The sequence below is a fragment of the Ambystoma mexicanum genome, chromosome 9 (assembly GCF_040938575.1).
Source record: "Ambystoma mexicanum isolate Mex_15411 chromosome 9, UKY_AmexF1_1, whole genome shotgun sequence".
Classification (NCBI taxonomy): domain Eukaryota; kingdom Metazoa; phylum Chordata; class Amphibia; order Caudata; family Ambystomatidae; genus Ambystoma; species Ambystoma mexicanum.
The window spans coordinates 427,532,867-427,545,455 of record NC_090931.1 but is presented as its reverse complement, the minus strand read 5'-3'; the positions used below and the strand labels follow the sequence as shown (position 1 = coordinate 427,545,455).

The 12,589-nt window shown below is 47.7% G+C and overlaps 1 protein-coding gene across 5 annotated transcripts in view; it reads left to right on the top strand.

Annotated features, from left to right (window-relative positions):
• Positions 1-12,589, top strand: part of LIG3 (DNA ligase 3) — a 1,054,678-nt gene that overhangs the window by 153,157 nt on the left and 888,932 nt on the right. The window lies entirely within an intron of this gene.

Sequence of the window (12,589 nt, the reverse complement as noted above, 5' to 3'; positions counted from 1 at the left end):
TACTTAGTGTAACAACTCTACAATAGATCCTCACCGCATGCCACCAGTGTTAGGCAGGATTGTATGCAGTACCCTTTGGGTGCACTACAACTCTGACCTCATAGCAATAGGAACCCAACCTTTGATATAAGTCTATACTACTCAGGTTGGTAGCGTGATGAACAGCCAGGCTTATCTCAAGAGGGGTCAGTGTGAGCAGTAGGGGAGTTGCACAGATATTCAGTGACAAGTATTCAAATAACCTCTTACACAAAAGGTTCCTGTTTGGGAGAATTCTCATAAATGTGCTAATTCCCTCCACCTTAGAGACCCCCAGCAACTTTGCTGGATTTTGAGGACATGATTTGTTTTTAACCTGGAGTGAGTGAGACCCTTTTTCCCACTCTCTGATGTATGTTAATGTGATTTCTGAACATTGTTTCTCTTTTGGTTATGGAGTCTGACAAACTCCATCGGCATCATCTTTTACATTGTGTCACACAACACCTTCATTGCAATGACACGGGGAAGTCTTTCAGATGTCCCAAAGGTTTGAATACCTTCTCTGGGATAACTACTGTTTCCCAGAGCAGTAAAGTGAAATTGACTTTACTTACATTTGTAGCTTTCTAGACCCAGTACACACTATCTTACAATACTCTTTGAAAATAAAGCCTCGGTAGTAGAGACGCAATTAGTCGAGTTGGAGAAAACCAATAACCCCTGGAACATCGTATTTGATCGTGAGGATATCTTAATAATGATCAAGAGGCTGAGCCAGTCGAGGGCGGCTGGACCAGACGTACCTCAAACTACACATTAAAGGCAAATGAAGACCACTGGGCGGATATAAAAACGCTACTCTTCTCCCAAGTGATGAAAACAAAAAACTCCCACCATCTTGGAAAGATGCGTTGATAGTCCCTATCTTTAAAAAGGGAGATCAAAGTAATCCTACAAACTACGGGCCAATAGCCCTCCTTGATTCAATAGCGAAGCTATTTGCCTCACTTCTGCTGCGAGACCTCAAAAAATTGGCAATATCATCAGGGATTCTTGACAAGCGACAAACCGCCTTTACAGCGGGAGTGGGAACTTCTCTAAATGTATTCATCTTGAATCTATTAAAATTACGAACACTTGAGTCCAATAGCAGGCTATACTTAGGATTTATGGACCTGGCCCAAGTGTTCGACACTGTAAATCGAGAATGCCTATGGGCCAAATAAAAAAAAGTGGAACTGCCCGCCGGACTGGGTGGAAGCCATCCAAAGTCTGTATACAAATACAACTATACAAGTACGACTAACCAGGGATGGTGTCCTCGCGAAAAAAAATTAAAACACATAGATGAATAAAACAAGGATGTGCTCTTGCACCATTCCTCTTTGTACCATACATGGAGGATCTGGGTGATTCACAACGTGATGTCCGGGCTTTTGCTCCGAAGATAAATGAAGGGCTAATAACCTGGATCTTGTATGCTGATGATCTGGTCTTTGTAGACCAGACAGAAATTGGTCTGCAAAGACGATTGGACGTCTTCAAGCAATACCTTGATGAAAATGATATTCTGACTAATGAGAACAAGTCCAAAGTAATGATAATGGAAGCTGCACAGAGAAAAATTAAAAAAGGGAATGCACCACGCTGGTTCATCAATAGTAAAAAATTGGAAAATGTGAATTCCATTATTTACCTGGGAGTTATAATTGATAGAAATATTAACGAGCAAGGACAGTTGAACTTACTAATAGAAAAATAGAAAGAATTAACCAACCAGGGGAGAGCCATCCACCACCGCTACGGGAAGTTTTCACTAGGACCGATATGGACGTTCTATTAACAAAAGGTGGTGGCAGTTCTGGTATATGGCGCAGAAACACTTGAATCTCTCTTGGAAGGTATGGGAAACTATGGAAATGTACTTCTGGAAAAAGGTTCTGCTTCTGCCCAACTCGGTTTTAGAATCACTAAGATCCATGGCAATGTGGAGAACCCTTTGCCTGTTTGAGGAATGCATGACCCCCACGCCAGCAATCACTTTTGAGACATTAAATATTCAGGAAATCCCAAAGGACAAATTGCTACAAGTTTCGGGATCACGCTGTACCAAATACTTGACAGCAAATGAGATCGACACGAAAATGCTGATGGACACCCGGACTAAAGTGAAAAAGAATTTTTAAAAGGAGGGATTGGATAGAGACATTGGCATTGAGGGAACAGAGCAAGACCGGTTTTCTCCCACGGTGGGAATGGAAAGCACTGAATCAATTGCCTAAATACTTTGCAAAATTCCCATCCCCCTTCTATTGGGATCTACTGTTCAGATGCCGACTGAATATTCTGCATACGAGTGAAGTACAACTGTCGAGAAAACAGATCTCCCCGGACTATGCTTCTTGCCGGTTCTGCAACAACCAAGAAAATCCGGAGACATTGAAACATCTGGTATTTAACTGTAAGAAGTTGACCGAAAGACGAACGCTCTTTCTGAACAAATATAGAGGCCTTTTCAACCAAAAAACTTTGGGAAGGGATACTGGCAGTAGAAAATCTAGGCCTAATGCGGCTCTCCAACTAGTCTAATCCTTAGGACTGAACCAGAAGCCTGAAAACTAAGAGGAAGGTCGTGGGTTTAAATGGACAATGGCTTTTGGAAATGTATTTTGTAAGGAGCTAATCTTGAAGTAATGTTTAAGGTTTAAATGTAATTACGCAATAAAACAAAAAATAAAAAAAATAAAGGTTTATTATAAATACAAGTAGGCCAAGTAAAGTCCTTGGGTAAGTACTGGTCATAGTCATAAACAAATTATAAAAACACAACACGAGAGTCTAAGATGGCTGCCAAGCAGTGAAGACACCGCAGACTGAGCTCTGTGTCCCATTGAAAGCCCCGATCTGTGGAGAAAGCCTTTTTGAAAAATACATAAGCATATGGAACCCACTTCTGACACAACCGGGTAGAAAGAACTGAAGTCTATTCTTGGGAAGGAACACTGTGTCGAGGCGAGTTCCGTTCCACGCAGAAGCAGCACGAACTCCTACCTCCCCTTGGCGGTCTTGGTGCCTGGATTAGGCAAACGCAGGTCACCGCGACCCCCACGGGGAAAGAGGTTTGGGGTCCTTGGATTGGATGGGTAGAGGGTTGTTAGGTACACCGGGTTGAGGTTTAGGGAGCGGTTATGGATAGGCAGGGGATTTCTAGGAAAGGCATGCTCCTTGGCTCTGTCCTCAGCTAGCTGTTAGAATAGGCAGAGGTATTGCAGCCTTCACGGCTTTTTCCACATCACATGCATTCCCTCATACATGCGTTACCCTTTCTGAGATCAAGACATGCATTCAACATTCATGCATGCGTTACCCACTTGGTGTTGCAGCCCCACACTCTGTTATAATCAGCACAGAGGTGGAAATTTTGAATTGCAGGTTAGAAACAATAACGTAACAGTATGCTGTTCAGTGTCTCCAGTTGTTTAGGAAAATAAAACGAAATACTGGATTGGAACGAGCACTCCTGCGCGTGCACAACAAGACAGACTGTTTTCATGCACAGGCAAATAACTTATAGGCACTTAGCTCTGGCTTCGCCAAGCGTCCTGCTCCCTTGCGGTTTGGACGGATTCTGTAGGCTGCTAGGGCTGAGGCATTTTCGTTCCTGACGCACACAAAAAGAAAACTGTGCGTGCCCCCCTAGAAGTGTGTAGATCCTGTCTCCCAATCAGCCCAAACAATGCCCGCAACTGGCGAGCATAACGTAGCATGCAGTTAGGAGTTAGTATGTTGAAGCATTCCGCTATTCACTCGTGGTCGCTTCCCAGAAGTTAGTATTTCAAAACTGGTCAGAAACCCGCTCCGGAAAACTTCCGTAGCAGTAACACTAGAGCGGCACTTATCTCATGAGGCGCGGGGCCAAGGAAGGTGTTTTTCCGGCGAGGATGGGCCCCCCGAGGGAGGTTTTGCCGGAGCTCCGCTGAATGCGTCCTGTCCGATGCATTCTCAAGCGCGAACAAGCGTTCGCGGGTTGCGCATGCGCGGTGGCTCGCTCGCGCATGCGTGATGCCTTGGGCGTGGGCTTGGGCGTTGCCTGGGCCATTTGCAGGTCCTGTGTGCCTGGCTTGTTCCAGAGAGTCGGCTGGGCAGCTGGGGCTGTGGTCCTATGCCCGGAGGCTGCTGGGATTTGAAGTCCTGCTACAAGCCTCTTCTTGCTTCTAATTGTCCTGCTATCACACAAAGCACATCTGCAACCTGGACACAAATGACATCTACTTAATGGCTTACCCATACCTGTTCCAGCAGCAACTTTATGCTTTCCTTCATTAGTGTTCGCCTTTACGACAGTACACCCCCTCCCCACCGAAGGGCCTGGCTTACAGGGGTGGTTGCGATCGAACAGGCTCATGAGCCGAGGAGCATGCACATTAGAGGCGGGTTCCCATGATCTATCTTCGGGGCCAAAACCCACCCAATCTATGAAGTAAAATAACTGGCCTCCCCGTATTCGTGAATTAAGTATTGCCTTTACCTCATATTCTGGAAACCCCTCGACTACAATGGGTGGTGGTCTTTGCATTCGTATGTGAGGGGCCGCAGGCTTCAAGAGAGCCACATGAAAAACAGGGTGGACCTTCATGTGGGAAGGCAAACGCAGTCGCATGTCCACTGGGTTTATAACTTGTGTGATGCAGAATGGGCCAATAAAACAAGGTTTTAGCTTTTGTGGGCCTGATATACGTAAATGCTTGGTTGAAAGCCACACCTTATCACCTATTTGATAGTCTGGGTTGGCTCGACGCTTTTTATCAGCATATTGTTTGTTCGTGATTTTAGCTTTTATCATATTCTGATGAGCCTTTTTCCAAGTTTCTGTTAACAGGTTTATTCTTGTCTGCACTGATGGTAAAGTATCTGGAAGTACTGCGGTAGATGGTTGCACATGTGGATTATACCCATATGTTGCGAAGAACGGTGAGTACCCAGTGGCAGTATGTTGAGAGTTGTTGTATGCTAGTTCTGCAAGCCACAGGGTGTCCAGCCAACTTTCTTCTGCCCCATGTGTAAAACAACGAAGATACTGTTCGAGAGTTTGATTCAAGCGCTCGGTCTGTCCGTCTGTTTCGGGATGGTAACTGCTGGACAACTGTAACTGTATACCGATCTTTTTACAGAAGAGACGCCAGAATTGGGACGTAAACTGAGACCCCCGATCTGAGATGATGTGTTGTGGTACACCATGCAATCGGACTATGTGCTGCAAGACAAGTCTGCAAATTCACCCGCAGACGGTAGGCCTTGACAAGGAACAAAGTGAGCGAGTTTAGTGAATGAGTCTATTACCACTAATATGGTTGTGTAATTCCGGTCTGGAGGCAATTCCACAATAAAGTCCAGTGACACGGTATGCCACGGTTGACATGGTGTTGGTAAAGGTCTAAGCAGACCCATGGGTTTCTTATGATCTGTCTTGTTCCGAGCACACACTTCGCATTGTGTTACATAGTCTCGAACTTCCTTATGAAGGTTCGGCCACCAGTAATGTCGTTGAATCAACTCCTGAGTTTTATTAATGCCTGGATGTCCCGCTAATGGCGAATCATGGCACCAGTTGAGTGCTTGGGTTCGCAGTTTTTGCGTTGGTAAATACATGACCTTACCCTGATACGGTAACCCTTCTTTCAATCGTCGCTCCTGTGCTGGATCTTCCCACTGGAGCAATTCCTGTGCCGTCATTGCATCACCAATTTGTTCCAATAAGTTATTGGTTGTACCTCCTATGATTTTAGTTGAAGGTACTATAGGTTTTGCTTCCTCATCAATGTTAGGGCAGCTTGGTGGCTCTGGATACCTAGATAACAGGTCAGCTTTCTTATTCTCTTGACCTGGGCGGTATGTTACCACGAAATCAAAGTCCGCGAAGTACATGGCCCACCGTAGTTGACGTGGGGTAAGGGCACGTGCGGATTTTAAGAATTGAAGGTTACGATGATCCGTTAGAACGGTTATTGTATGCCTTGCCCCTAACAAATAGTGTCTCCATTCCGCAAAGGCGGCTTTGATAGCAAGTAGTTCACGGTCAGCGATGGTGTAGTTCTGTTCTGCAGAATTGAGTTTTCTCGAATAGTAGGCTACCGGATGTAATTGTCCAGACTGGTCCCGTTGTGACAATATAGCCCCCAATGCGTAACTAGAAGCGTCTGTTTCCACCAAAAAAGGCAACGTGGGATCTGGATGGAGAAGAACAGGCGCTGAAGTAAACGCTTCTTTCAGTTGTTGAAAACTATGTTCCGCCTCAGGCCCCCACACAAATGGTTTTCCTTTTCTCAGCAGTCGAGTGATGGCTAAGCTTTTTTGCGCAAATCCCTGGATAAATCTTCGATAAAAGTTCGCGAACCCCAGTACGGATTGCACTTCTTTGATGTTTTGTGGGGCCGGCCAATCCAGAATTGCTTGTACTTTATGCGAATCCATCTTGACTCCGTTGGGTGATAGAATGAACCCGAGAAACTCCACCGTAGTACAATGAAAAGTACATTTTTCCAATTTGGTGTATAGATGGTGCTCACGCAAACGTTGTAATACAGATTTTACATGGTCTATGTGTTCCTGTTTATTACGGGAGTAAATCAGGATATCGTCGATGTAGACCACAACGAAGACATCCAGGAATCCTCGCAGAACCTCATCCAGAAAATGTTGAAAGGCGGCGGGTGCGTTACAGAGACCGAATGGCATGACCTGATATTCGTAGAGTCCGAACTTCGTCCTAAAGGCGGTCTTCCATTCATCTCCTTGACGCACCCGCACCAGATGGTAGGCCCCGCGTAGGTCCAGTTTTGTGTAGATTGTCGCTCCACGTACTTGGTCCAATAAGACTGGTATCAGGGGGAGTGGGTATCGATTCTTAATCGTGATCCGATTTATTGCCCTATAGTCTATGCACGTCCTAAGGTCCCCGGTCTTCTTCGGGACGAAGAATAATGGCGAGGAGACTGGGGAAGTAGAATGGCGGATGAAACCATTTCGCAAGTTGGTGTCTATGTACTCCTTAAGATGCCGATTTTCTGCTTCTGTGAGGGCGTATATCCGACTGCACGGTAAGGTGGCTCCGGGTTCCAAATCAATCCTACAGTCAAAGGATCTATGTGGTGGTAAAGTCTCGGCTGCTGCCTTGCTGAAAACATCGCAGAAGTCTCCATATTCTTTGGGCAAGTCCCCTAACAGGCTACGGTCATCTTCGTTTGTGGCCCCCAACACTTGCACCACGTGTTTTACGTTCTTGGTGCAATGTGTATTGCAATATTCTGAGGAAAAGCGAACCGTGCCATAACTCCAGTCAATGACTGGATTGTGTAACATGAGCCAAGGCAGACCAAGGATGAATCCAAATTGGGGGGCCGCAATAACATCAAATCTGATTAGTTCCTTATGACCTCGAATGTTCAATACCATCTCACCCGTTTGCTTCGTCACAGGCCCGGACTTCAATGGAGACCCATCGATTGAACAGATCGCTTCTTGTACTTCAAGTTGTACTGGTAAGCCCATCTTTTGAACATAAGCTGCATCCACAAAATTGCCCGTGGCTCCCGAATCCACCATGAGAGTGACGGGCTGATCAGCTTGACGTGTCTGTAGAATCCCTGTGACGGTAATGTGTATTTTACTGCTGTAAATTACATTACCCAATGTGTGCTTAGGGGCGTTGTGATGGTTTTGGCTCGACAGATTTGCCTTACTCACTGGCGAGCACTGGCGTTTCCCGAAGGCGTGCCGGAACTTCCCTGCGATAACATTTTATTTGGTTTTACTCCACATTCCTTTACGAAATGTCCTGCTTTGCCACAATACAAGCAAAGCTTTTCTCGCCGCCGCTTCTCCCTTTCTTCTCTGGAAATCGGTCCTCTAATTGACCCTATCTGCATGGGCTCTGACTCTGGGGTTCTTTCTGCCTTACCGGAACTGATTGGGCCCTTCTGATAGTCCAGCCTAGCCGAGTTTGGTTTATTCTCCCATCTCCTTCTGTCTTGCCTTCTTTCGTTGTGACGATGATCTAAGCGTAAGGCCAGATCTATCATTGCTGTACACGTGGTTGGTTGGGGATCTACTTGTGCTATCAAGTCTTTTAGCTCCTCCCGAAGTCCCTGATAGAAGAGAGCCATTCTCTTCTCGTGTGGCCACTCGGCCTCTACTACCAGACGATTGAAGGTGGTTACATATGAAATCAAATCCTTGCTTCCTTGTCGCAAAGTGAGGAGTTCCCGATCCCGTACCAATGAGGCTGCTTTCCTATTGAATATTTTCCCAAATTCTTCTTGGAACTCCCCCCAATCATACAAAACGGCATCATCTTTTTGCACTAACGGGGTTGCCCAGGCTGCGGCATCTCCCGTAAGATAAGAAATAAGAAAAGCGGTCCGGGATTGCACAGTACGAAATATAGTTGGTTTTGTGAGGAAGTGCAACTGGCATTGTGTCATGAATACTGAGTATTTGTGTGGGTCCCCCCGTACCTTTCTGGGGCAGCCAAGGGCATAGGTGGCTCAGTAGTCACTTGGACCTGCACCGGGGTTGGTGGGGGCCCCCCTGGGAGTGGCCTACCCTGTGCGGTAAGCTCCTGCACTTGAGTGGTCAAAGTAGCATAATCCTGCCTAGTAAGGTCTAGTGCAGCCTGCAGTTCGTTTAAGACACGAGCTATTTCCTCCATTTCCTGTTTCTGAGTTCGTGCTACTTGGGCGTATGAATAATACGTGGGTTTGCGCTTCTGTCGAGGCGAGTTCCATTCCACGCAGAAGCAGCACGAACTCCTAACTCCCCTTGGCGGTCTTGGTGCCTGGATTAGGCAAACGCAGGTCACCGCAACCCCCATGGGGAAAGAGGGTTGGGGTACTTGGATTGGATGGGTAGAGGGTTGTTAGGTACACCGGGTTGAGGTTTAGGGAGCGGTTATGGATAGGCAGGGGATTTCTAGGAAAGGCATGCTCCTTGGCTCTGTCCTCGGCTAGCTGTTAGAATAGGCAGAGGTATTGCAGCCTTCACGGCTTTTTCCACATCACATGCATTCCCTCATACATGCGTTACCCTTTCTGAGATCAAGACATGCATTCAACATTCATGCATGCGTTACCCACTTGGTGTTGCAGCCCCACACTCTGTTATAATCAGCACAGAGGTGGAAATTTTGAATTGCAGGTTAGAAACAATAGCGTAACAGTATGCTGTTCAGTGTCTCCAGTTGTTTAGGAAAATAAAACGAAATACTGGATTGGAACGAGCACTCCTGCGCGTGCACAACAAGACAGACTGTTTTCATGCATAGGCAAATAACTTATAGGCACTTAGCTCTGGCTTCGCCAAGCGTCCTGCTCCCTTGCGGTTTGGACGGATTCTGTAGGCTGCTAGGGCTGAGGCATTTTCGTTCCTGACACACACAAAAAGAAAACTGTTAGTGCGTGCCCCCCTAGAAGTGTGTAGATCCTGTCTCCCAATCAGCCCAAACAATGCCCGCAACTGGCGAGCATAACGTAGCATGCAGTTAGGAGTTAGTATGTTGAAGCATTCCGCTATTCACTCGTGGTCGCTTCCCAGAAGTTAGTATTTCAAAACTGGTCAGAAACCCGCTCCGGAAAACTTCCGTAGCAGTAACACTGGAGCGGCACTTATCTCATGAGGCGCGGGGCCAAGGAAGGTGTTTTTCCGGCGAGGATGGGCCCCGCGAGGGAGGTTTTGCCGGAGCTCCGCTGAATGCGTCCTGTCCGATGCAATCTCAAGCGCGAACAAGCCTTCGCGGGTTGCGCATGCGCGGTGGCTCGCTCGCGCATGCGCGATGCCTTGGGCGTGGGCTTGGGCGTTGCCTGGGCCATTTGCAGGTCCCATGTGCCTGGCTTGTTCCTGAGAGTCGGCTGGGCAGCTGGGGCTGTTGTCCTATGCCCGGAGGCTGCTGGGATTTGAAGTCCTGCTACGAGCCTCTTCTTGCTTCTAATTGTCCTGCTATCACACAAAGCACATCTGCAACCTGGACACAAATGACATCTACTTAATGGCTTTACCCATACCTGTTCCAGCAGCAACTTTATGCTTTCCTTCATTAGTGTTCACCTTTACGACACACTGGGACGAATTTGGGAGGTGCTGTCCCGAGCGAGATCAGCTGTGTGCACACATCTACAGGTAGAGGATGGCGAGGGAGGCAGCACGCTCTGCCCCACCCTTGAATCAACAAGGAGCAAACTTGACGTGCTGCCACTGAGAAGTCTGGCCACCCAGGTTCTTAGCGGGACAAAAGGACGCTGCTCAGGGCATCTCCGAGAACTTTGCTTAGTCACCAAGGAGACCCGCAGGCCTTATTGAGCCTGCATGGGTAAGATTGCTGAGCGTTCTCAAACTCTCCTTAACACTGCACGTGGGTATACAGAGTCCACCGAGGGATTTGCGGACCATATACGGGTGGGGTGTGGCTGACCTAGCTACACTTAAAGGTAAGTGTAGGGTGGCTGAGAGGAAATGGAGGGCTTCTTGTTCATCCTCCGACAAACTGGCCTCTCGCCTGCTCTACAGGCAAAATGGACTCTCTGTCCACACTAAGAAGAGAGCCCACGTTCAAACCTGTGTCTCTGCGGCATCTAACGACTCGGCTAAACTCTTTAAAATCTGCAAGGAGCTGGCCAACCATGCTGCAGTCTCTAACTCTCCTGTCGCCTCTCAGGCCCTTTGCACGGCCCTTGCCTCTCACTTCATCTAAAAAACCCAGGGCATCCTGTCCACTCTCTCGTCCCCTCTCCTTCTGTTAACTCTGGCCCTCCTACAGCCACCGCTTTCCCACTTTCTCGTCCTTTCCTCTTTTCTCCCCGGTGAGGTCTCTAAACACGTCCGATCTATGAAAGTCTCGACAAAATGGGTTTCTCCCTGTTCTTCCAAAACCATCAAGGACCACATTGATACCCTTGCTCCCTGGCTGATTTCTGCAACCACTCATTCGCCTTAGGAGACTTCCTCTCCCCTCTGAAGCACTCTCTTGTGCACCCTCTTCTCAAAAAACCCATAGCTGACCCTTCTTGCCCAGCAAACTATCGCCCAATCACCATAATTCCTTTTCTGGGTAAACTTCTGGAAAAGCTGGCCATCTCGCAGCTTTACCTTCATTCTGATTGTTGGTTGTCTCCATGACCATCAGTCTGGCTTTAGAGCGTCCAGAAGTACGGAAACTGCTCTCCTGAACATCTGTGAAGATCTGCTCTCCAACCTTGACTCTAACATCCCCTCTGTCCTCCTCCTACTCGATCTCTCCTCTGCCTTCGACATGGTCAACCATACCATCCTGCTGAACCGTCTCCGTGATAACCTGGGTAGCACCGATCAGGCTCTGGCCTGGTTGACCTCTTCGTTATGTTACAATTATTTATAAAAGCGCATATACACCCGGGGGCATCATGGCGCTGAAAGTAGAGGAGGAGCAAAACGAAAAGGGCCTAGAAGAGCAGAGTTTTAAGTGAGCGCCGGAAGGAGAGATGATCAGTAGTAGCACGCAACGTAAGCAGGAGTTTATCCCAGGAACTTGCGCCCACCACTGAGAAAGCATGTCCTCCTATCCTAGCCAGCCTGATACGAGGAACCAAAAGCAAGAGAGCAGATTGGGAACGTAGAGCACATTAGGGTACGTATTGGGGAGAACTTTTCCTGGAGGTATTCAGCTCCTTGTTTATAAAAGGCATGGTGGACGATGCAAAGAGATTTGAACAGGATCTGCTTCTCCACAGGAAGCCAGTGCAGTTTTCTGAGCACAGGTGACCTGTGCTCTTTCCTCTCTGATGGCACTCCCAGGTCCAACTCGGGTCCTGCCTTTCATCTATCTCCCTTTCCACCTGTGGTGTTCCCCAGGGGTCTAACCTCTCACCCTGCTTTTCAACCAATACCTTGCAACCCTCGCCCACCACTTTGCCATTTTCTGCTCCAATTTTCAGTCTATGCGGATGGAACTCAACTCATTTTCAGGCTTCCCTCGGTCACCTCTTCTCCTTCTCACATCTCAGATTGCCTATCTGCCATTCAGGATTGGTGTACTGCCAATGATCTCTGCCTGAATGCCAGCAAGACGGAGATTCTCTTCATCGGTACACCTTCACCCTCCTTTCCCTTGGCCACCCTCCTACTCACACCTGCAAGGCTAAGAACCCAGGGGTCATCTTTGACTCCACACTTTCCTTCTCTGTCCACATCTCTGATGTCTCTAAAAAGTCAAACTTCCTACTGCACCTCCTCAGAGGTATTCTGCCTTTCCTTTCCTTCCCCCAGAAGCTCACGGTCTCTCGAGCCCTGGTTTTCTCTGTGTTGGACTATTGCTGCAGCCTCTTTCTAAATCTATCTGCTTCTACTCTAAGCCTTTTGCAACTTATCCAGAACATGACTGCGAGACTTGTCCTTGGCCTCAAGGCCTGGGATCGTATCTCTCCAGCCCTGAAATCTCTCCATTGGCTCAATTTGGCTGCAAGGATTCATTTCAAGACCTTTTCAATTGTCCACAAGGCTTTCTGGGGCCTGGGCCCAAAATAGCTTCAGCTCTCCCTCCCCGAGCACTGGGATCTGTGTCTGTAACCCTACAGTCCCCCAT